Raw genomic sequence first — 25,147 nt, forward strand, 5'->3', positions numbered from 1 at the left:
GGGCCCTAGAGACGAGCCTTGGTTTTCAGCCACGGCCCAAGCACACAGTCGAGTGGGGACTGGCTGGCACGGGCTCTGGGAGGGGCAACCTGACACGGTTATCACCCACAGCTCCGTGAGTCTGTACAGGAGTGATTCAAAGGGTTGAGGGACAGAAGGGACCACAGAAGGGTTATGTTCAGGACAAATATATAATCAGTGAGCGCCCAGCTGGCAGACAGGAGCACCGGGTTCACAGTATGGGGTGTCTGCTTGTGAAATGCTCCCCATATCTCATTAGCAGGTAGTCGGTGGGTCAGACAGGAGGGCCCAAAGGGGGAAGGGCTGTGAAAATCCCCATCCGAGCCTCGGGAAGGTTGAGTGAGAATCTTTGATGATGTTCATGATGTTTAGATAGCCGGCATTGATGGGAAACATATTTAAACTTTGCACCTCAGAGCCCTGATTGTCAAACTTAGCAGTGAAACTTTTTCCCCCATATGATTTTCCTGAGTCCCCAGGTGAAACCCTAGCAAATCTCATTGACTTGAGGGCTGGGGGACTCTAGCGCCCTCAGCTCAGCCCCTCTTTCTCCAGGGCATCTCTGTGGGTTCCCAGGACCCCAGGGAACACAGTTTGAGAATCACTGCTCAAGAACCAGTCTCCTTCCAGATTCACACTGGGGTTTCACTGAGCCCTCTGCCTCTGAGACCTCCCCTAGCCCTCAGCTTCCTGGGCTGTAACTTAGTCCTGGTTCTGGGGCTTGGGAGAATCTTCAGAGTCATGAGGACCCTGTCACCATGAGGAAGCCCTCCACCCAGCTGTGGCTTCCCTCTCTGCCCTCGTGCGGTGGTGCTGGTTCAGAGGTCACTGAGGTCGCTGGCCAGGCGGCCAGGTGGAGTTTGCACTGTGGCGCTGGGCTGGGTGCTGGGTCCAGTTCCTGCACAGGGCTGTGGTTGCTGCTGGATCTGAAAGAAGGAGGGAAAAGGAGGGAGTGGACAGTGTCTTGGGTTTTCTGAGATGATTATTTCCACTTTCCTCCCACTGGGGTCGGGGTACATGAGAGGGGGCTTGGGGTGCTGGGATGTTTTGCTTGTGTGGCCAGTTCAGCCCCTTGTGCTCGTTCCATGGCCCGCTGGTGGCCCAGCACCGTGGACACTCCGAGCGGCCTTTGGGAGGCTTGGCACCAGGCCCATGCTTTAGTAACAGAGGCCAGCTGTGCTGAGGAGGGGTCTGGGGGTGCGGGAGAGCCCTGTGAGAAATGGATCTATAAGGGTGACGGGGGTTTGTTTCCTTGCTGAGGAGAGCCAGTGCCAGGGCTGGGCACGCTGTCAGCAGGTGGGTCTCAGCTACTGCTTCCCTCGTGACAGCCGCAGTCAGGGGAAATGGGTGCTGCCAGTGAACTCGGGCCTGGGTGTGGAGGGGGCTGCCTGGTGGCCGTGGTGATTGTTTAGCAGCTACTCGGGGCTTGATCTCTGGCTGCAGGCACCATTCATGGTAAGCAGTGCTTTCGACGCTGTGTGCTAAGTGCCAGGGGAAGCAGGTGGTGCTAACAGTTGGAGACAAGACCCCTAACTCTGGACAGGTGAGTCTCCTGCCCCAGGTGTGGCTGGGAGGTGGTAACCCTCCCTGCAAGCACTGGGGTGGAGGTGAGGTTTCTGGCTCTGTACGCAGCACGGAACAGTCAGGTGCTTGCTGCAGGCTGTTTGGCCTGGCAGGTGCTGCCCTCTGGGCTTGGCGGCCCAGTAGGACACATGCTGGTGGCACTCAGCAGCTCTGACAGTCCAGTCTGGGCCGGCCAAAGGGCTTGAGACCCTCTACTTGGAGGTAACGTGCCCCTCTTAGGGCACTGTGCCGAGTTCCAGAAGATGGGAGACAGTCACAGGAAGGAGACGATCTAGTCCATTCTCAGGGCCCAGAAAGACTTATGGGTAGAAAAGAGGACCCTGCATCCTTGTTCTGTTTCTGCGCTGTTAGCTCTTTGACGGCAGGGCTGCTGTGTATTGGCAGCCTCAGCTCCAACCTGGAGCAAATGTTTGCTGAAAGCACTTGCTAAAAGCCATGAGGCGTCCCTGACCCTCAGCCAGCCCTGCTCCCTTGGAGGAAGCTGGCAGGACACTGCCCTTTGGGTTGACACAGCTTAGGTGTGGGCAGTGTTCTGTTGTGTATTTTTTCCTTCCAACTTATGATAAAATAAAGTTTAGTTCTGGTTATATAAGTAATATGTGCTCTTAATAAACAGCTTAGAAAACAAACAAGTAGCAAGAAGAAAAGAACCACTCATAACCCCACCACCCAGAGACAATCACTATTAACATTTTTAGAGCTTCCTTCCAGTTTTTGCGTGAATAGTTTTTTGTTGTTGTTTTGTTTTTAACATCTTTATTGGAGTATAGTTGCTTTACAGTGGTGTGTTCGTTTCTGCTTTATAACAGTGAATCAGTTATACATATACGTATATCCCCATATCCCCTCCCTCTTGCGTCTCCCTCCCACCCTCCCTATCCCACCCCTCTATGTGGTCACAAAGCACCGAGCTGATCTCTCTGTGCTATGCGGCTGCTTCCCACTAGCTAGCTATTTTACATTTGGTAGTGTATATATGGCCTTGTCACTCTCTCACTTTGTCCCAGCTTACCCTTCCCCCTCCCCGTGTCCTTAGGTCCATTCTCTACATCTGCATCTTTATTCCTGTCCTGCCCCTAGGTGCTTCATGACCATTTTTATTTTTATTTTTTTAGATTCCATATCTGTGTGTTAGCCTACGGTATTTGTTTTTCTCTTTCTGACTGACTTCACTCTGTATGGCAGACGCCTGAATAGTTTTTGTTTTACACCGTTGTGGTCGGGACATACATACAATTGCATACCCTGCCTGTTTTCCTTACCACCTGACCATTGTAGCATAAACATACAATAACAATAATGGGTTATTATTTTAAAGGGACATTCAAGGAAGTTTCCCAAAAGAAGTACTGCCCAGCATCCCCTGTGAGAGAGACCCTGCAGGTTGTAAGGGCTTGGGGTGAAGTGAGACAAACGTGGTTCTTACTGTGGCTGGGGTGGCTGGGAGGGTGGGAGGTCACCCCTTTGGGAGGGGGACTTCCTCTTGCCATGGCTTTGCAGTAGACACACCAAGGTCATGGAGTCCAGCCCCGGGTCTAGTTTGCAAAGCAGTGGTTTGGCCGCCCCCAGGCTGTCCCCTTCTTTTCTGAGGCACGTGGGGCAGGGACAGTCAGCAGGGACAGGGGCCTCTCGTGAATAGCGTGGGCTTCTTTCACAAGGAAGCTCAAGTTTTGCCCCTGAAAAGCCCTGGAGACAGAATAGGTCCTTGACATTTTTCTGGGGCAGAGGACAGGCAGTGGGTGAGAACCAGCACGGCCAGGTTCAGTCTGACCACCAGGGTCGCAGGCCTCCCTCTGACCTGCTGCTCGGACTCTTCCGGGGTTGGCGCCTGGAATCGGCATTTTCAGAAGTTCCCCAGCTGTTTGAGTCTTAACATCCTTCCGACAGGATGGGGAATCAGCAGGCTAGAGATAGAGAGGTGGTTCTCAAAGTGTGGTCCCCAGACCAGCAGCATCAGCATCACCTGGGAACTTGTTAGAGATGCAGGTTGTCAGGCCCCTCCCCCAGACCTGCTGTGGAGGTCCAGTAGTCTGCATCTTAACAAGCCCTCCAGGTGATTCTGATAAACATGCGTGGGAACTAGTGGGTTAGAGCATTTCTAGTGATGTCTAGGAGGGGCACCTTCAGCCAGGTCTCCTGGGGCGGAGAGGGCTCAGTTCTCACCAGGTAACTCCTCTCCATCACATACAACGGACACACATCTCATCTGCCCCAGGACGGGAAGAGGAGAGGCTCTGAGGAGAGAGGCTGCAAAGATGAGGGGGTGACCAGAGGGAATAGGTGTCACCGAGGGAGTTGCTGGGAAGGGGCAGAGGAAGCCAGAGTTGGACAGGACCTTGGGAAGAGCTCCCAGTTCAGTCTGAATTTTAAGGAAGGAAAGGCTGATCAGAACGAGCATCCGTAAATGGGACATCTGCGGAGAGGCCTGGAGGAAAGGCGGGCCTGGACCAGAACTGCACGCTGCTTTGAGCCGCCTGGCTGGTTAGCGTGGAGCCCAGCATCACATGAGGCTTTTTTTTGTTTTTTAAATTGGTCCCTCAATTCACTTCTTTTTTTTTTTTAAGATTTATTTTTATTTATTTATTTATTTTGGCCGTGCCGGATCTTCGTCGGGGCATGCGGACCCTTTGCTGTGGCGTGCAGGGATCTAGTTCCCCAGCCAGGGATCGAACCCGGGCCCCCTGCATTGGGAGCCTGGAGTCTTACCCACTGGACCACCAGGGAAGTCCACATGAGGCTTGTTTTACTCACTCAACAGCCAAACTCTTTTCCATCTGAGGCCTTTTCAGTTAAAATTTGGATTTATAGGATGGTTCATTGTTAACATTCAGAGCCTCGAGTATGGACATTGAATGCATGTTCATTTGATCATGGAATCAGTAGGAACATAAGGCAGTATACGCGGAAATCCCCAGTGCAGCAGATGGCTGATACATGCTTATCCTTGGCGGGTTGCTCATGGTGTCAACTGCCGTCCCCTGCCCTGGACCCCTGTGATCTAGGTCCTTCTCGCGACTCTTAGAGCCTAATTGTCATGTGAAGTTTCTGAGGTTTCTTTGGCTTTCTGCTGGTGGGAAGCACTTCACACGGCGGCCTGGACAAGTGCAGTGTGTGTTGGTGGAGATGTAAGTCTTCATTGTTGACTCACATGTGGATATTGATCCTGAAATTGGGACCCTCAGGTGCATGTAGGGACCCGCCTGCAGGACTGACTCTGAAATGGGAAATTGGCTGAGTTTCTCTGAGCATCTCCCCTCGCTGGCCAAGCACTGGGACAGGCAGCTTTCCTTCTGTGGGCCTCCTGAGTTCTCATCTGTCCGAAAGAGGGTGGGCCCTTGTGGTTCTGAAATTCCACAGTCGCATAATGGCCAGAGACCATCAAGGTTTAGAGTTTCAGGTGACCTCGAGGAAGCTCTGTATTAATGAGTTCCTGGAACTCGGCTCTTCTGGTTTCTCACGTGGTTGGAAGCCTAGAACGGACCCAGAATATTGTTCTTTATCTCAGAATGGTTTCTTCTCAGCAGAAGAAACGGTTCAGGGTTGCCCTATCTTCTATAATCTCTTTTTTCCTTCATTGCTTTGAAAAATTAAAAATAAAACAGTACAAATGGTTATAATGAACACCTGTGTATCTGCTCAAAATAAATATGAACATATGTGAATATTTTTCATATTTGCTTCAGACCTCTCTTTCAAGAATCTTTTTTCTGATTGAAGTCTCCAGTGTGCCTCTGCTGCATCCAGTTATCCTTCCCTCCCTCCCTGGAGGTACCGCTGTCGTCAGCTTGTGTGCGTATACGTACTGTTTTATGTCATCTCTTCAGATAAAACCTCCATATACTGCCTGTACCTCTTGTCCACTCAGCCTTGCTTTTGCTTTTGAGATCTGTCAGCTTTCTGTGGCATTTGTATTAGATAACCATGGGCTGACTACTAAAAGTTAGAATTATCTTTAGGACTGTGCACACTCAGTTTGAAAAAACGAAAGACTTGTCAAAAGTAAGAACAGAAGGAAATGTGTATTTGACATTGTTGGTGGGAACAAAGTAAACTGTCTCATTCGTGTAGTCTCAGGGTTTTTAGGTAAAGTGATGTCTCCTTAGGTGGGTATGATGTGCTTTGCTTTGGTGGATAGGGACAGTGTTCAAGGGAACTTAGAGTCTGCTCAGGCCCTGTCTACAGGTACCAGTGGCTTTTGCTTTATGAGTAATACTGTGTATTGAATTTGTAGGGGAGAAATTACTTTGTCCACTCTTTAAAGGTTAAAGAGTAAGGCTGTGAGATGGGTATTCTTGTTGTAGCTTATATCTATGTTTTGAGGAAATTAAAAGTAATGTTTTTGATTATAATTTCTCTTTCACTTTTTTTTTAACATCTTTATTGGAGTATAATTGCTTTACAATGGTGTGTTAGTTTCTGCTTTATAACAAAGTGAATCAGTTATACATATGTCCCCATATCTCTTCCCTCTTGCAATGATTGTAATTTCTGATTACAGATTGGGAAATATAAAGAAAATTAAATCTGCCCACTATTTCATCACCTAGGCATACCATTGTTACCATTTTGGTATTTATGCTTCCTGACTCTGTGTCTGTTACTACATGTGTTTCAAGGAGTGGGTTGTATGTGACCTGTGTGGTGAGCGTTTTCCCGTGTCATTAACTATTCTTTCGTAATATGAGTTTTAGTGTCTACATGGCATTTCATTATGTGGCTGTACCACTGTCATTGATACTGAGTTATTTCTGTCTTAGAATTATAAACAATACCCCATGAACATACTTGGTCCATAAATCTTTCAACAACTGTTTTTATGTTCTTAGGATAAATTCCTAGCATGGAATTCCTGCGTCAGAGGACATGAACACTTGGAGGACTTTTGCTACTTATTGCCAAAATTACCTTCTTTACAGGCCTTTTGTTTTTCTTTACTGAATTGCACCTTTGCGCCCTTCACCCATTGTGATGGTACCTGTTACAATGGCGTATTCTATGTTGCCACTGAACACTGAAGTTTTCTGTGTCTCTGCCATGTGGACGAAGGTCTGAGATTATTTTTACCGTACATCTGGGCGAACTGCCTTGTGTTGGTGGGTCACTGGATCCTGGTTTGGAATCTCCAGCAGGGTTATGGCGTGGTGACCGAACACAGCAGTGAGGCGGGGTGGTCCGGACTTAGGACCGGGAGGCCTTCGTCAGAGGGGGTCCTGTGCCCCATCCCCATATCAGCAGTGGGAGCCTTTGTCTGCCGCAGACTTGACCCAGGAGATTACCGACTTCCCTGTGAATGCTCTCGGTCTAAAGTTCAAGAGAAAGCCTTCCAGACTGAGTTGGGAGGTGAGGCTGAGGAGGGCGGGGGTCTGTGTGGACCCCACCTTTCCCCTTTCCTTCTTCTTGCTTCCCGTTCCCCGTTCTCTCTAGTGTAGGGTGATGAAGTGTGGGATGAGGAAGCCGTGGTGACCCTGCCGGGGCTCACCCAGTTCTCTTCTCTGTCCCGCCTCCTTGTTCCTAAGGCCAGTCTCCATGCCTGAGATGCTGTGTCTTGTGGGGTGGGAGATGGAGCAGGTAGACCAGCTGCTAGAACACCTGTGTGTGCACAGGACATGGATGTCACGGGACACGGGAGGGAGTTTCCCAGCCTGGGAAGGGGCGAAGCTCACAGAGAGCTTTCTGAAGGGGGTGACGCTTGGCCTGAGTCCTGAAGGATGGGTAGGGAGCTAGACTGGCAGAAAATGGGGTGCATGGGGGGTGTCCTGGGAGAGCAAAACCTGAAAAATGTAGAGACATAAAGCAGCCGGCAGGCTGTCACCTCTGAGTGGCTAGAGCTTGGGGCTTCTGTGAGGAGTGGTGATGGTGAGGCTCGAAAGATACGGAGGTTCCAGAGGGCGGATGCCATGCTAATGAACTTGAACTTCATCCTGAAGGACTTGGGAGTCTTTATAGCATTTTTAAAGAAGAAAGTTTAAAACAGAAAACTCTTGACACTCGTATTGAGAATGGATTGGTGTCAGGAGAGAGTGGGGAGTCAGGGCAGGTCATGGCGGCCTGGACCAGAGCAGGCGCAGAGGAGAGAGGGGTATTGGCCACGCGGCGCCGTGGACGGCAGCTTGCTAGGTGCCCCACCCAGAGCGAACATCTGGGGGAGGATAAAGTGCTTTCTCAGGCCCGGGACAGCTGAGCCCTGCAGCAGGGTGCTTGCCCCCCGGGCTTCAGGGCAGGGCCCGATGGGGTTGAGTGGCAGTGGCTCCAGGTCAGCCCGACAGGGGCTGGAGCGGGGCTGCAGCAGGGTGGCAGCTTTCAGGGCCACCCGCATTCTCTTTCTCCACACTAAGCAGAAGGCGGCTAGTCCTGACCTGTGACCCTCCCTGTCTTGCTGGCCAAGGATGGAGCGGACAGGGCTTCGGACACCTGGTCATGGGCCACTCAGTCCCACACCTTTCCAGAGGCGGGTTTGTTTCTGCAAGATGTGAGACCAAGTGCCAGTTGGACTTGGTTTCTTTTTTTCTCTTTTCAGAAGAAATGCTATGGAGGCGTAATGAATAGTAAGCAGGCACTTTGGGACCCAGCTCTGTGCCCCAGTCAAAAGGCTGAGAGGAGATACCTGGGTGCCTGCTGTAAGCCACGCACTATGCTAGGAGCTTTCAGCCCTGTCACAGTGAGGAGGAGACTGCTGTCCCTGTTTTACAGATTAGGAAAGTGAGGCCCGTGGAGTAGGGTGCGGAAGCCCCAGGGGGCGGCAAGTTTTCTTGGTCATGGGCTGCTTGGGGAAACGTCTAAACATGAAGCTTTCTGCAGTCATGTAGGGAGCTGGCTTGCTGTGGGCAGACCAGCTGTTCTGTGAAGGTGGGCAAGGCCGTTCAGTTTATCTGCGCCAGTGTGGGATGGGTCCTGAGCCCGAAGCCTCGCCAGGCTGGGAGTGCTGCCTCCCCAGGGTCTCCTGCTTGGGCTCCCCCTTACTAACCAGATTTCACACCAGCCGGAGCCTCAGAGGAAGGGGCTAGATTGCTTCAGGCGCCTCCTGAAACCAGCACTTCCGGGGCTGGGCAGTGGGTGGGACAGAGGGAGCAGCTGGCCTCAGACTTCACCCTGCTGCATCCCCCAGAGCAGCAGGAAGCAGAGAATCAGGGCTAATTGCAGAGGGTGGGGAGGGGTGAAAGGTGGGTCTGATGTAATTAGCAGAGCCAGAATTTGACCAGGCCCTGGCGGCTTAAGGCCCGGAGACCCGGGGAGGGCGGTGGGAGGTGGGGTGTGTGTGTGTGTGTGCGTGCGTGCGTGTATGCGTGTGCGTGTGCGTGCGTGCGTGCGCATGCACAGCTGTTGACGGAATCTTTCTGGTCTCTCTGGGCTCCTCCTCCTGGCCTTGGGTCCAGAGCTTGAATTGCTGGGGGTTTCCCTGCTCTCTCTGAGCGGCCAGGCTCTCCTTTGCCTTGAAGGAAAGGAAGCAGCTTTCACTTGGAGTCTTCCCTTTGCACCCGGGATGGCCCCTGAGGCCCCCGTGGGCTGCCGCCTTGCTTTGGTCTGTTCTACACGGAGCTGAGCCCAAACGCGCGTGGTACACAGTTGGCCCTAAAGACCTCCTCACGTTTACAGATCTGGACTTCCTCAGTGTTTCTGGTACAGGTTCTCTCGCCATGTGTTTACTTTTTTATCTTTTGCTCAACTGTTCTCTTAATCCATGGCCATTCGTTTAAAGTGTTAAGTTTTCGAGCCCTTCATGGAAGGTCCGTGCACCCAATTCCTTTTGTAACAAAAAGGAGGGAAATGGATTTCTCAAGTTTGTAAAAAGAAAAAGTGTCTCTCCCTTGCCTTGGGTTTTGGTGTTAAATGCCAAGATCAGCGTGTTTGATATTATAACTGGTTTGTGAGAGGGACTCATGGGAGAACTTGCCTGGGCAGGCTTTGCCCTCCATAAAGCTGGCTGCATGGCTCGCGTCCAGGGCTAATAACAGTTTCTCTTACTCAACTGTTCTTTGTGGAAAGGCAGTTTCTCTGCTACTTTGCCGTTGCATTCAGGGCCTTGGTCCTTTACGATATAACTTCAGTCTTATTTCTCTAGTAATGAGAATGACAGAGTAACGAGGATGAGGCAGCGCTTGTCTTAAGTTGGTGAAGCTCAGCTGGGATTGTTGGAGGGGCCGCAGCTTGTACCCCCAGTTCTGAGTTTGAAGTTTTGAGAGGAGGTGGAGGTTTCAGGAGGGTAAAGAGGCTGTCAGCTGAATGCCGCGAGGGTTCCATTGGTTTGGGATTGGGTTTCAGCAGGTTAAGGGAAGAGGGATGGTGCTCTAAATATGGGGCCACTCTCCGTGGGAACAGGGGGGTACAGTGTAACTTCGGGGAGGAGCCTTGCGTTGCCCCCCATAGCTGCCCACCCCCCTGGGCTGGCCCTGGCATCGGCTCCAGCTCTGCAGGGAGAAGTCAGGTTTGCTTTCTCAACTCGGGGGTAGGCGCTTAGCCGCCACCCAGTGGAAGAGGATGAGCTAGCTCTGTGGGGTCGCTTCTCCAGTGCCCTAGAAGTTCAGGAAGGTGAAGCCAGAGGAGGAAGAACAAGGTGGAAGGGGAGAGGGCAGAAGTAAGGGCGAGTCATTTAATTTTTTCAAGGGTCTAGAAACTTGTGTGTCACTGTTCCTAACCATATGACTTGGGGTGCATCATTTGATTTCACCTCTAAAATATGGGTAACACCATATTACCGGTCGTGTGGGGCTCAGGTGAAATACTGCCTAGTTTCTGAGTCAGTGAAGGACAGTAATAGCGCTAGCTCGTCCTCCCAGGCTGACTTTGCGGGGCCGCTCCCGTGCGTTCACGCTCTGCAGATGGAGGGGCCACGTCGCTTCTGTAGGTGGAAAACCGGAGACACGGGAGATGCACACCAGGTACAAATAGGAAGAGAGGAGGAAAAGCAGCTCCAAGCTCCTTTGTCTGCAGAGGCAGAAGGTGGAGTCGCGGGCTCCACTGAGCTCACCTCTCAGAGTTGTGGCCTTGGGTAATTCCATGTCCGAGAGTCTTTCTTGTGGGAAAAGTGGGGATATTAATAGTGCCTGCCTCAAGGATTGCAGCGAGGTTAAGGAAGGGCTTTGGACAGGTTCATGCTAGGAGTGCTAAGATGCCCACCCGTCTAGCAGAGGGGGGGGTCGTTACAGAGACCCGCCGCTCTGGGCTGTGCTTCCTTCGTTCGTTAGTGATCGGATTATGGAGGGGCCCTTCCAAAGGTTACACTCTGATTTACTTGGATTAGTCCAATACGCGTGCGCGTACGTGCTTGACTCTTGCCCTACACATTTTTCTCCTATATGCATTTTTAATTTAAAGCATACTTACTGTTTGCTTCCAGTGAACTGACTGTCTGAGGCACATTATCTCTTGGCAGCCTCATGACTGTCTCTCCCACCAGCAGTGACACGCCTTAAAAGTAGGTACCGCATCTCTGTCTCTGTTCGCCTCTTACCACACCAGCATGGAAACATGCCTGCCATCAGTCAGCGTGTGCGAGTGACAAGATGCAGGGCCACAGAAGCCGTGACACCGAGGAAGTCAGAGAATAACGTCATTGCGTTCAGGGAACATATTACTGGCCTGGGCCCAGGATCTATCTCCAGGCTAAAATCACCCTATAAAAGTCCTCGACTCCTTCCCCATTTCTAGACAGTTGAATAATTGGAGCACAGGGCCCTCCTTTATTCATTCTCTGTCCCTCGAGTGCCTGACACATGTCAGGGACTTAGGACCTGACTGTGAAGGGGGTCAAGGGGGGCAAACCAGGATGGAGATGCAGTGCAGTGGGGTGAGGGGGAGACCGGAGCCTTTGAATCCCACTCTTACAGGGGTCCCCCGCGGCTTTCACGCCGACCTGCAGGCTTTTCACATGGTGTTTGCTTTGTTGATGTAGATGCCATATGTCAGGTACCCGGGAGGCTCAGTCCCTGGGGGGTGGAAGTTAAATTGATTGTTTTCAACTTTGTCTAGCCAGCTTGGCTCCCTTGAGCTTGCCAGTGTTTAGGCTTAATGACTTTGAAACTTTAAAAATAAATCCCTCCTTTTCCAAACCACAGTAACCAAACAGGCGGTCCTCCTGTTCTTGGAACCAGTCAGAAAAGTTGATTTCCCTTTACATTGTGGAATCACGGTTGCTTAAGATATCAGAAACTCTAAAGCAGTTTTGACATTTCTGTGCTAAGTTGGTCTTCTAAACACCTTCCTCCCCCCATTGTTCGGATGAGAATTTGTGACATTTAAATGTTACAGAGTAGAGCTTACAAAATTGGATTTTTCCAAGGTGAACGGACTGAGTCAGATGTGGATGTCCCAAGCTTGAGATGCCGAAAGAAGAAATGGTGGTTTCTGATAACTCCAAGCTCTCCTTGAGCCACCTGAGACCGAAGCTTGTCCAGACTTTTAGAGGAAGGCAGAGGAGGACTGAGGTGTGGGTCGCCTGGGAGGATGGCCGCGCTCGGGTCTCTCCGGCTTCTCTTCTCACCTACCATTACCCTGGTTTCTTCCTTTGGGAGGGAAACTCCTCTCAGGCTGCCTTTACCTTGTCAGCCCCTCACCTGCATCCCAGGGGAGCCTCAGGCCAGTGTCCTCCCCATCATTCTGGAAACAGCCGGCAGCTGAGTCTGTCACCCCTGCCCCCCTGCAGCCTCTCCAGGGGCTTCTCCTTCTCCTGCACAAGTGGGAATCCCCTCGCCCACCAGACACCACACACAGCGCTGTGACCTGGGGCAAGCAGCCCGACCCCTCCAAGTCGTTTCCTCCTCTGTCCAGTGGGGATAACAACCAAACTCGAAGCCCTGGGTCGTGACAGTTCAGAGAGGGTGCCTGCGTGTGAGATGCGTTGGCTTGGTGCTGCTGTAGAGCTGCAGCTGGTGAGGGTGGACTGTGCTGCTTCCTGGGCTGCAGTGCTGTCTGTGCTGCCCCGTCCTCTGCACTCAGGCGTCGTGCCTGGGCACTTCTCCCGCCGGAGCACCTTCCCTTGGTCTGCCTCTGTGAAGCCCACACAGATGCTCTGAACCTGAGTTTAATTATTTTCATTATCACCGTCATCACACTCTTCAGCTCTTATCTGCTTTCTCTGGGTCCTGCACGAGTTGGCAGGCCTCCCTCAGGGCAGGGACTTTGGCGACCTTTGCTCTCCCAGGGTCTAGGAGCACAGTAAATGCCAGCTGATGGGCTGCCGTGATACCTGCTTCCATCCCGTGAACTGGGTCCAAAAGAAGCAGACGTGACTGGCCCAACCGTGCCCGCCTGGGCCGAGGGTCCTCCCTGGGGCACGTTTATGTGATGGGCTGGACTCTCAAATGTTCCTACTTTAATGCGTGGCCTGTACTGAAATTCTGGGTCTTTATTGACCCTGGGGTTCAAAAGGTGGGATAAATTGATTTCTAAAGGCGGGCAAAGCCACTTTGATAAGCCTTTTAATCTCGTGCTTTTTAAACAGAAAGTAACTGGAAGTGGGACCAGTGAAGCCTTCCTCTGTTTTCTCCCTTTGGAAGTATTCTCCTCTGGTTCTGACCGAGGTTTCCTCCCTTGCTCTGGAAGGTCAAAGTCAGGACCTCAGAGCTCCATGTCCATAACCATCCCCAGCTCCAAAGTTACTGGGTTTGGTTTCGGGCGGGGGGGCATGGTGGGGCACATTTGGGAAGGGGTGATCCAGTGCCTAAGTTCATAGGTCATTTAAATTCCAGGGTGTGTTTGAACTCCTCCTAGGTGCAGTCTCAGGAAGGGAGAGCTTGAACCCCTGGAGATGGCCGGGTTGGTGGGAACAGGGTGAGCTGGAGCAGCTGTTGTGGTGGCCCAGTGGCTGCCACCTTGAGAGATCCCAGAGGTTTGGGAGCAGACAGATGGAGTTGGGGGGTGAGTTCATCGTGTGGCTTTGAAATCCAAGTGTACGTTCAGCTGTGGTTGGAAACAGTTTAGAATGTGTGAGAAGAGGTAACTAGACTTTATTCTAGAGTAGACCAGAAATAAATAAGAAAGGAAGAATATGGTATGCTCAGGAGAACTTGACTTTTGGTCTTCTTGATTTGGAAATCACCTTTGACTTTTAAAAATCAAGGAACTGGGGCTTCCCTGGTGGCGCAGTGGTTGAGAGTCTGCCTGCCGATGCAGGGGACATGGGTTCATGCTCCGGTCCGGGAGGATCCCACATGCCATGGAGCGGCCGGGCCTGTGAGCCATGGCCGCTGAGCCTGTGCGTCCGGAGCCTGTGCTCCACAGCAGGAGAGGCCACAACAGTGAGAGGCCCGCGTACCGCAAAAAAAAAAAAAAAATCAAGGAGCTACACCCACTTTCATGGTGTTATTCACAGAAGCCAAAGGTGGAAGCAGCACAAGTGTCCATCTGTGGATGAATGGATTAAGAAAATGTGGTACGGGCTTCCCTGGTGGCACAATGGTTGGGAGTCCGCCGGCCGATGCAGGGGACACGGGTTCGTGCCCCGGCCTGGGAGGATCCCACATGCCGCGGAGCAGCTGGGCCTGTGAGCCATGGCCGTTGAGCCTGCGCGTCTGGGCCCTGTGCTCCGCAGCGGGAGAGGCCACAGCAGTGGGAGGCCCGCATACCGCAAGAAAACACACACACACACACACACACACACACACACACACACACACAAAGAAAATGTACATGCATACAATGGAATATTATTCAGCCTTAAAAAAGGAGATTCTGACACATGCTCCAGCATAGATGAACCATGTGGACATTACGCTGAGTGACATAAGCCAGTCACATAAAGACAAATACTGTAAGGCTCCACTTGTATGAGGTACTTATAGAGCAGTCAGACTGAGAGAGACAGAAAGTATAATGGTGGTTGCCAGGGGCTGGGGGAAAGGATGCTGGGAATGGGGAATTAAGTGTTTAATGGGATGGAGTTGAGTTTTGCCAGAGGAAAGGAATTCTGAAGATTGGTACAGCAGTGTGAATGCACTTAACACTACTGAATTGTACACTTAAAATTGGTTAAGGTGGTAAATGTTAATGTGTATTTTATGTGGTCTTTCTGTTACATGTATTCTACCATAATTGTACCCAAAAAGGGACCGAACCCACACTTTTTCCTTCTGGAGGCCCTTGTTCTCTCCATTTTCTCATTCACAGGTGCACCTGGGATGCAGGCAAAGGAAGTATAATAGGATGTTTCTACTCCATTCTGTGGACTTGGGGATTTTCTGTGTTGTTTGGGGTTTTGTGTTTGTTTCTAACTCGTTCAGGCTCTGGGAATAGAATGAGACCAGCTGTTGGCTCTTTGCGCGTGGAACCTGGAAGGTGGCTTCGGGGACACCTTTAGGAGGATGTGGTGGGTGTGACCGTGGGCTGTTAACTCCTAGGGTCCAGCAGTGTGGACCTGGAACAGCTAGTTAGAAAACCAAGAAGTTGGTCTGGTGGATGCTCCAGCCCAAGGTTGTACAGTCAGGGCTTAAGTTAACACTGATACAGCTGAGGTGCCAGCTGTGTCATCTCTGCATTTAGCATAGAGCATGAGACGTGATTTGGGCATTGCACTGAATTAGATGGGTCCCCACCCGCTCTAATATGGTAATGAGGTGGAGATGCTAGGAGCATGAATTGAGAGGAGGATAGAAGGTTTTTGTGGAACGTATGGCCGTGTGCCAGATGCTGGTCTCAAGTATTTTCTGAAGGAATGAAGAGGGCATCCAATAAGAATGTCCGTGATGTTAATCATACAGGGTGTGGAACCTCAGCCCCGGCTTTAAAAGTGGTGGGTCTTTCCCACTTAGTGGCTAAATGACCATACATGGCTAGATGAGCAGAATCGCTCAGCATTTCTTTCCTTTCCATTTTTTTTTTTAACTCCTTCTTTTTTGTTTGTTTTAAAGAAAAAACTTTTTCTCTTGGAGTCAGCATGGGGGGTTTTCCACATTGAAGCACTCAGTCTTAAGCCTGGAGAGCCAAGATACTCCTGTTGGTGATGGGTAGTCCTAGGGTATGAGGACTTCTCAGCAGTTCATGCCTAAATCAAACCATGATTAAACTGTCAGAAACAGAAGCATCCCTTTCTTTTTTTTTTTTTTTTTTGATGCTCAATGAACATTTATTTTTTTTATTGAAGTATAGTTGATTTACAATGTTGTGTTAATTACTGCTGTATAGCAAAGTGATTCAGTTGTACTCACACACACATACACATATACACTCGTTTTTTATATTCTGTTCCATTATGGTTTATCACAGGGTACTGAATATGGTTCCTGGTGCTATACAGTAGAACCTTGTTGTTTATCCATTCCATATATAATAGCTTACATCTGCTGACCCCGATCTCCCATTCCACCTCCCCGCCTTGGCAACCACAAGTCTGTTCTCTGTCTGTGAGTCTGTTTCTGTTTCACAGATAGGTTCATTTGTGTCATATTTTAGATTCCACATGTAAGTGATATCATATGGTATTTGTCTTTCTCTTTCTGACTTACTTCACTTAGTATGATAATCTCTAGTCACATCTATGTTGCTGAAAATGGCATTATTTCATTCTTTTTCATGGCTGAGTAGTATACCGTTGTATATTTATACCACATCTTTTTTTTTTAGGAGTTTATTAATTAATTTATTTTTGCTGTGTTCGGTCTTTGTTTCTGTGCGAGGGCTTTCTCTAGTTGTGGCAAGCGGGGGCCACTCTTCATCGCGGTGCGCGGGCCTCTCACTATCGCGGCCTCTCGTATTGCGGAGCACAGGCTCCAGACGCGCAGGCTCAGTAGTTGTGGCTCACGGACCTAGTTGCTCCGCGGCATGAGGGATCCTCCCAGACCAGGGCTCGAACCCGTGTCCCCTGCATTAGCAGGCAGATTCTCAACCACTGTGTCACCAGGGAAGCCCTACATCTTCTTTTTTTTTTCTTTTTTTTTTTCTGGTACGTGGGCCTCTCACTGTTGTGGCCTCTACCGTTGCGGAGCACAGGCTCCGGACGCACAGGCTCAGCGGCCATGGCTCACGGGCCCAGCCGCTCCGCGGCATGTGGAATCTTCCCGGACCGGGGCACGAACCCGTGTCCCCTGCATCGGCAGGCGGACCCTCAACCACTGCGCCACCAGGAAAGCCCAACACATCTTCTTTATGCATTCCTCTGTCAGTGGACATTTAGGTTGCTTCTTGGCTATTGTGAATAGTGCTGCTATGAACATAGGGGTGCGTGTATCTTTCTGGAGTAGAGTTTTGTCTGGATATATGGAAGCATTCCTTTCTTCTTGAGGTCTTTTGGGTCTAGGTCACTGATGTCAGCTTTGGACTTGGAATCACATGTGTCTAGAAGAGCGGTTGGCGACTTGGCCCTGACGAAGCCGGGGAGGATGAGGAGGGAGGTGGTGGAAGAGGCCAGGGTGCACAGCGCCCGCTGTTCCCATTCTGGCGTCTGGACTTGGAGGGAGGGCCGATGGAACCACTTCTTCTTTCTCCTCACTTACCCCTGCCCGGCCCGTAAAGGCCCCACTCCGTTAGCCGTTAGCTGCTGAGGCTTTAAAAGGAACTAATTTGACCCTCGTCCAGGCAGAGGACAGGAGTGTTCCCTGCACGCTTGGTTTTCCTTGGATTTGGTGCTGGTCTGGCGTCCTGACTAATGTCCTGCCTTGGGCTGGTGAACAGACTGGGGGAGGAGTCGTATTCCATCTGGGAATGAGCTTTCCCCGCCCCTGCGAGGGAGACCTTGGCCCACTGTGCAGAATCAGGAACCTGGACGCTTTCTTGTCCGCCTTGTATTTTTATCACGTAGATGATACTAATCAGAATAAAACCTTGCCTAAGAAGAGAGAAGGCAGATGTTCCCCACCGTCCTGCCAGCTCAGCACATTAAAGTGGTTGGTAGTTCACTGTCCTTTGGAGCCTGTGGCCGTTCCCTGGGAAGGGAATCTGTGGCTTTCACGGGGACAGCTGATGGCTATTAATACCCCGAGGAAGTCCTCTGTGCCAGCCGCAAAGGGGAGGGGTTAACGTCTTCCTCCCCAAGCATGCTCTGGGCCACGGCCCACTGTGAGAACACATCTCTTTCTTTGGTTGAAATGTCACGTGTTGCGCTCCTTTTTTAAGTCGTCTTCTGTGTCCCACAAGTGGCTGTCTGCCTTGCCATGTGCATCTTTTGTTTACAGATCTGTCTGAGAGCTTACTGTGAGCATCTGAGCTGAGCCTGAGCACAGACGCAGGCTCGGTCTGTTCTTCGAGGTTGCTGTAGCTTGTGTCACACAGGAAGGGCTGAGGCCCTCAGCCAGGACCTAGAGTCCCCATGCAGAGATGACAGACACCCTAGCCTGGGGCATTTCCAGAGCAAATGCCGCCTGGTACCTGCCCGGACTTCAGAGGGCGGGAGGCCTGGGGGTTACAGGGTGGCATCAGGAGCTGTGGAAAGCTGGGCTGAGGAGGCCCAGAGCTGCAAGGAGGGGGATTGGGTGGGGGTGGGGAGAACGGGGAAATGGGCTGTGGCCACGTGGCGAGTTATTAGCAGAGCTGGAAGCCAGTTCCCACGTGACACGACAGAAACCTGGTCATAGTTGTCTGGGGCTCATTACCACCCATCCTCTCTTTTTCTTGCTGGCCAGGGGCACAGTCGGGACATCCCTGGGCTTCATAAATGTTCCCCTGCATTGTTAAGCCTCAGGTGACTCTAATGGAGGGTTTTGAACGAGTCCCGATGGCGTGTGGCTGGTGGAATGTTAAAGCCGGAAGTGGCCACGGGTGTTTCTGGCCCCGCCGGCCGCATAGCAGGATGCCGGGGAGCTCCTTCCACGCAGTGTGGAAGCCACCTCCCCAGAGGATGAGAGATTCTGATGCAGCTGGTCGACGGGCTTGGGTATCAGTATCGTTGAAAAGCTCTCTTAGGTGCTTCTGATTAGATGGTTCTGACGTGCAGCCAGGCCAGGAACCACTAACCCTCTCCCCCAGCTCCTCGTTCAGCAAATGGGGAACGAGAAACACAGGCCACCCAGTGGTTTTCTTTGGTCCTTTCAGCGACTCGAAGTCACAGGCAGTTTGAGTCCAGGACCTGAGGTCTGGGCTCCTGTCCCCTGAGGTCCCCTCGTCCCCTCCTGGCCTTGCCCTCCCGGCAGGCATCAGCCAGGGATCTTCACGAGCTGCGGAAAGCCTCGTGGAAGTCGCCGGAGGGGCTCTGGCTCGTGTACCTGGTGTGGGCAGATGGGTCGGAGAACACCTGAGTCTGCTTCCTGGTGACTTTTCCAGCGTGACAGGGCGGGGCAGGAGAGCTCGGGATTTTCTGTTTGCACCTGGCTTTGAACTCTGAGGAGAGCGCTCACAGGCGCGGTGCCATCTGGGTGTGGCTTCTGTGGCACATGCCGCCCTGGAGGCTGGGCCTGAGCGGGTCGCAGGGAGGAGACGCGGGGCAGCCCGCGGGCCAGGCCTCCCCGGGCTGAGGCCTGGCTGCCCCTACCTGGGGGTCCCAGCACCGCGGTCAGGAGAGCATGGAGCTCCACAGGCGCCCCCAGGGGCTCACCTTCTCAACATGGGCCTTTGAACCTGACCGGCTTGGCTTCAAGCCCCCAGCGGTAAGGCTGGAAAACACACACTTGTTGAAGACCTGGGCGACGGTGCGTACATGAGCTTATCGCTCCTGCGCTGGCTGCCATGTGATGTAGTTATCTTGTTTTAAATTTCAAGCATCCAGGGCTTCCCTGGTGGCACAGTGGTTGAGAGTCCGCCTGCCGATGCAGGGGACACGGATTCGTGCCCCGGGTCCGGGAGGATCCCACGTGCCGCGGAGCGGCTGGTCCCGTGAGCCATGGCCGCTGAGCCTGCGCGTCCGGAGCCTGTGCTCCGCAACGGGAGAGGCCACAGCAGTGAGAGGCCCACGTACCGGGGGAAAAAAAAAAAAAATTTCAAGCATCCAGAGAGGTGGTTCAGGAATGTCAGGTGCTTCTAGTCCCGTTGAGCCCCTTCTCCGTTGAGAGTCCTTTGCAGAAAGCCCTGGGTGCCCCTCACCCCCATCCCGCTCCAGGCTGGCAGCCTCTGAGAAGGCCCTCCTTCCCCTGAGCTCCTGCTGTGTGCCCTCCGTCTCCAGGGCCACCCTGGGAGGGGCTGCGGATACAGGAACTGAGGGGCCACCGAGAGGTTCAGCCACGTCACTCGGCCACGAAAACACCTTTACCAGGCTCAGAGCCCAAACTATCTGACGGCAAATTCCACAGACAGATTAAACAATACTTGTGTGAACATTTTGTGTTTCCAACCTTGAGGTTCATTTTCTTTTCCAGCACAAGTCCTTGCATTAGCGGCTGTGCAGTTTTTATGTGAATGGCTGCACCAAAAGCTGATAACCACCTTGGGCCTGATCTCTCTACTTCCCTATGCCTCCGTTTCCTCGTTTATAATATGGGAGTCACAGCAAGGTTGCGCTGAGGATAAGTCAGTGTATTTAAAATAAAAGAGGAGGGCCTGGCACTTAGGGTGTCAGTATTTGCAGTCCCTGCTACGGTTGCAGCTGAAAGCAGAGGATGCCCAGAACTGGCCCGTTGCAGTGGGCTCTGGTTGCCCTCTCTGGTGCCATAGTAGGTTCTAAGGCCCCTGAGGTGGTCCAGGGGACTAGACTGGTTCATAACCCACGACAGCAGAGCCCAGGGTCCCGCAGGCCATCCCAGCGCTGGGCGTGAGGAGGAAGGGCCTAGGGAATCAGTGAGGGCTCCCTCCTGGTTGAACAGTCATGTCACACACTGTGATGTGGGTGTCATGGGAAGCCCACAACATGCCACACAGGCTGTGTGGGCAGAAGACACAGATTACCCTCTAGAATGGAGACTGCCAGCTACCAGGCCAGGGAGGAATCCAGATGTGACCGTGGCGAGGATTGCGTGTGCGCCCACGTGTGCAAATAGACGCAAGCCCTGTCCTAGCACGAGTCTGCTGCTGCTGCTGCTTTTTTAATTATAGGTTCGTCATAGGAGAGAGAACACTCGGTCATTAAAGGACTATAAAAAGTATGAGGTAGATGATTCAGGTCTTATTACCCCCATTTGTCAGATGAGGAAGTAAAGCCCTGGGATGCTAACTGACTTGCTCAGGGTCACATACAGCTAATGGCTGTCAGGCCTGGCCTTTGTGCTCCTGGTGCAGTGTTTTCTTCTGCGTCGTAGGGCCTCTGAAGTAACACATGTGGATAGTTTTTTCAGAGATGAGGATGTGGGTGGAGATGGGCCGTAAGCAGCGAGCCGTGTTCCCCATCCAGGACGAAAGTAGTTGGGGTTTTCAAACCCCAGAATATCCAGACACCTGTTTGGCACACCCTGGACTACCCAGGAAGGGCACCGGCTCCTGCCTTCAAAGCTACCTGCCACCCGCTGACCTGAAGCCTGTCTCCAAGCACAGGTTTCATTCCTGCCTGTTGGCTCACTTTCTCATTGAGGCTGCGGGAGGCTCCCGCCTTCGTGATGCGTGCCTGGGTACCACTGTCTGTCCGAACTGGAGGTGACGTGGGCCGTGGACCCCAGGGGGCGGGGGTGACAAGGAGTGCGGCCCTGGCGTCTTTTCCCCTATTAAAGTTACTTGGCTTCGGTTGGACAGCGGAACCCTGGGTGGGGGAGAGATGGAAAGGCATGTTGGGCCCTGACAGTGGTTGGATGACATTTGTTGGTAGACCTCTTTTTTCCCTAGATTGTTAGACATATCCAGAGTCCTGTAGATCAAATCCCTGGCCAACAGCCTGCACTTTTCACCTGGGTTCCTGAGGTTTGGGGTCCTGCAGACCTGCGAACCGAAACCTCAGAGCAAGCCCAGCCTGGGGCACTGTGCTCCTGGTAGACCTTTCCTGTGTCAGAAAGGGAGGATTTGGCGGTGCAGGTCTCACCAGGTGGCTTGTTGGAAAAGGCTCTTGGGGGTCTAAGTGATCACGTTGTGTTGCTTTACGGGGAGATGTTACTTTGAAAGAAAACAAAGAAAAAATTTGTCTTTAGAGAGTAGGGACTGTATTGTCCTTGGATGCTGGGTGGATGGTGACCTAAGAGCCACCCTCATGCTGTGGATTTGAGGGGCGGGATTCAGAGCATCAGATGCGGCCACATGCCCTCCTCTGGTGACCGAGGGTGTGCCGGTGGGCCTGGGTCCGCTTGGGGGCTGTCTGGACCAGGGAAGTGAGGACCTCAGGGCTCAGGGTCCAGCAGTGCAGGAAAGAGTGGCTGATGGTGGGGGGATAGTCAGCTGCCTTTTTCCCTGTGCTAGTGCACAGTTCGCAGCACAATAGTGAGAGTCAGGGTCTTTTCTCCTGAGAATATTTAGATGATCCTCGTGGCGTGGATTTTGATGCATTGATTCTCTCACTTCAGTCTTACTGGACGCACCAGGGCACGTGGTCCCCAGGTGTGATGCCCTCTGAATGCCTTCCCAGGATGCACAGGATGCCACGGTCCCCCAGGTGTGGTGCCCTTAGGATGTCTTCCCAGGATGCACAGGGCGCCTGGTCCCCAGGTGTGGCTCTCCAGGAGGCCTCTCCCTCACACGGATGCAGAATTGACCTTCATAGTGGAGATAGAGGGATGCTGCCTTTCTGCAGGTTTCACAGCATCACCTGTTACTGGAAAAGTTTACACGCACAGATAAATTGGTTTGCCTCACTGTCGGGAAAATGGGCCTCATGAAGTCTGATGTGGCCGCATTCCGATGGTACAGCCCTCTCTGTTGGCGACTCCTCCCTGCCCCAGCACGCAGCGGACAATCAAATGGTTTACAATCTGTGGGAATGCTTGTGTCTTTTCCCAGCGCTTCGTTTCCCCGAGAACAGCGCTGTTCCCAGGGGTGTCCGGTTTCCCACTGCCATTCACCAAGCCCCACACCGTCCTTAAGCAGCAAGAACTGGTTTTACCAAGTAAACCGATACCTCCATGGGTATCCTGGGCGAATAAGGATGGGGCGGCTTAATAAGTCACTGGCGGACCTTTGAGGAGGCCGAATGGCCCTGGCTCGTCACCTCTCCTGTTTCTTAACACTCGAGTGGTCAAGCAGAACGAGGGAGGGCCTCCCCTTGCCTCCAAGTGGGGAGGCGGGCTCGCTCCATCGAACAAAGCCGGTCTTGCCTGGGGCCCACTGTGGCCCCCTGAAGTTCCTGGCCAGACCCCCACTGGAGCAGGGCAGGCCTGGCCCTTTAAATAGACTCCCTGGGAGATGGGCCTCTCTGTCCAGCTGACTGCTCCAGGCGCAGGGGCCTGGCAGAGCCAGGCCACAGGGGTGAATCTTTCACCCCATCTCCAGCTCTGCAGCTGATGGTGAGGCGAAGGGGCTCCTACAGGCAGCTGTGGGCTTGTAAGCTTTTTAAGAAGGGGACGCAGCGGAGCATGGGAGCCAGATCCCCTGGGGTCTTCAGCCAGAGTCTCACCTTAGCTCCGAGGCTGCGGTCAGTGCCTGGAGGGGCTGCGAGGAGGGAGGACAGCCCCAGCCTTGCGGGGGACAGGGAGGCGACTTCAGGAGTGAGGGCCTCCTTCCCTCCTGGAGCAGTTGCTCCAGGCCTGTGCCACAGGGTGTCACAGAGGTACAGCCAGGATGATGCCGCGTGTCCTGAGTGGGTACAGGTTAGGATTTAAAGCTGGTGGCAGGGCCAGGTTTGGAGGGTGTGGTTGAGGCTGTGCCTCGTGTCCAGGAACGCTGTGGTCTCCCCTTGAGCTTTCTGTAGAACACCAGACAGTCTGGGACCCAGGGGCCACCCACTCATGCTTGCACCCACTTCTCAGACTGAAGTTAGACTTGGTTTTATTCCCCAGCCGTGGGGGCTGTGTCTTTTCCCTTCTTCTCTCTCTCACCTGCTGGTTGGCTTCCTTGGGGCCCAGCATGGATCAGCTCGGCCCTGGGCCTCCAGGAGGGATGGAGAGATGAGCAGATGTCCTCCCTGTTCTGGAGGAGCTCAAGGTTAAGACACTGCAGAATACAGTGGAGGCTGGGCTGGAGACGACACAGCTTTGTAAGGGCCTTCATTCCTAACAACCAATTCAGAGTCCAGATACTCTGGGGAAGGATTAACCGTTCCCACTCTTTGTGTAGTCTTCTCCTAGGTGCTGTGTTGTGGGACCACCGTGTTTACGGTGTCCTTAGAAACCGGCTACTCCAGGGAACGGCAGGTGGGTTTAGATGGCATCTCTTGGGTGCAGATGGATTAGTTGTGGCTGCTCAGAGTGCTGTGTTGAGAAGAGCTGGGAGGCCTTGCCCTGGATCTGTGGGCAAGAGTGCTTTAATCGATTAGTGATGTCTGCCACGCAGGCGAGAGGAGGAGGCGAGTAGTGTTCCCTGCACAGTGTGTGTTATCTCTGATTTTACAGATGAAGAAACTGAGGCCCAGAGAAGTTGTGACATGTCTCCGTGTTTGGTGTTGGGTCTGGAACTGGAGCCTAAGGCTACTGCTCCCAACCCAGTGCTCTTCCCTCTGCCCTGACACTGAGGAGCCCATCCTCGCAAGGGGCCAGACGTACAAGCGTGAAGCAGTGAGGAGAAAGTACCAGACTGGGCCCTTCAGGAAATACACCCCAGAAGAAATCAGGATGGAGGCAGGGAGATGGGCTTGGACAGGAGAGGGGAGTGAGCTGGGTCTTGCAGGAAAGGCCTGATTTGGGTGGAAGACAGTTCTGACATCCCTCCATGAGGGCTCTCACCAAGGCTGTGGGCAGAAAGGGCAAAAGCTGCCACCCTCAACTCTCTCAGTGTGTCAGGTTTGAAAGTGCTTTTCTTCAGGAGCAGGAAGAATGGGTGACTTTCTGGGCATTGAGATTGCAGAGAAGACAAAATCCTAGACCCCAAAGGTTCTTTCCACGTTTGCCAGCTGGTTTGTCCCGCCTGCCCTTTGCCCAGCACCTGTGCTCTGGTGGTGTTGAGACCTGGGGTCTGTAGCCCTTGCGGTCCCTTCGGTAGCGTGTGATGCGTCTGGTGGGTCACAGCCCCCTTCGTAGGGCAGGCTCCCCACGGAGTAGCCTCTGCACCTGTAACTTCCACCCAACCAGTGCCTCTTTGGGAGCCATTGTGCGATGCAGGTGTGGCATATTCCGTGATGGGAGCAGCTGCTGTCAGCGGGTTAAACAAAGGGTGGATCAAGGCATACGCTGCCTCACGTCCCCCGTTTTTAGCTCATGTTTCTTGCAGGATGAGGAGTCAGTTTGGCCCTTACAGGAGTTGCTTGATTTTTCCACCAACCACGTTACTCCACCCTTGTGTGTCGTCATTCCCCCCATTTCACAGTCTCCTTGGCCAGTGGTTGGAGTCACAGAGACCTGCTCGGGGCAGGGGGGGTGCAAGTCAGAAACGCTGCCTGGAGCCTCTGCAGGTTCACCAGCAGGAATCCTGTATCTACGCTCTGCCCGCCCCTTCTTCCTCTTCCCCGCTACCCTTCTCTCCCTCCCACTTCTGGGCTGTCCTCCAAAAACGTTCAGAGTGCTTCATTTTAATAAGCACATAGGGAAAAAAATTTCAAAGCGTGTAATTGTGGTTATGTTAGAAAACACCAGTATTCTTTGGAGATGCCTTCTGATGGAGGGGTGAGATGACAAGGGGCTGGAGTTTGCTTTAAATTTTTTTTTTTTTTATAACAAAGGGAAGAAAGATGGATGAAGCAAATCTC

The 25,147-nt window shown here is 52.6% G+C and overlaps 1 protein-coding gene across 9 annotated transcripts in view; it reads left to right on the forward strand.

The window, feature by feature from the left end:
* The window catches only part of CCDC88C (coiled-coil domain containing 88C), a 129,383-nt gene that overhangs the window by 8,468 nt on the left and 95,768 nt on the right, over positions 1-25,147 (forward strand). The gene's annotated exons all lie outside the window — the stretch shown is intronic.

The sequence above is a fragment of the Pseudorca crassidens genome, chromosome 1 (assembly GCF_039906515.1).
Source record: "Pseudorca crassidens isolate mPseCra1 chromosome 1, mPseCra1.hap1, whole genome shotgun sequence".
Lineage (NCBI taxonomy): Eukaryota > Metazoa > Chordata > Mammalia > Artiodactyla > Delphinidae > Pseudorca > Pseudorca crassidens.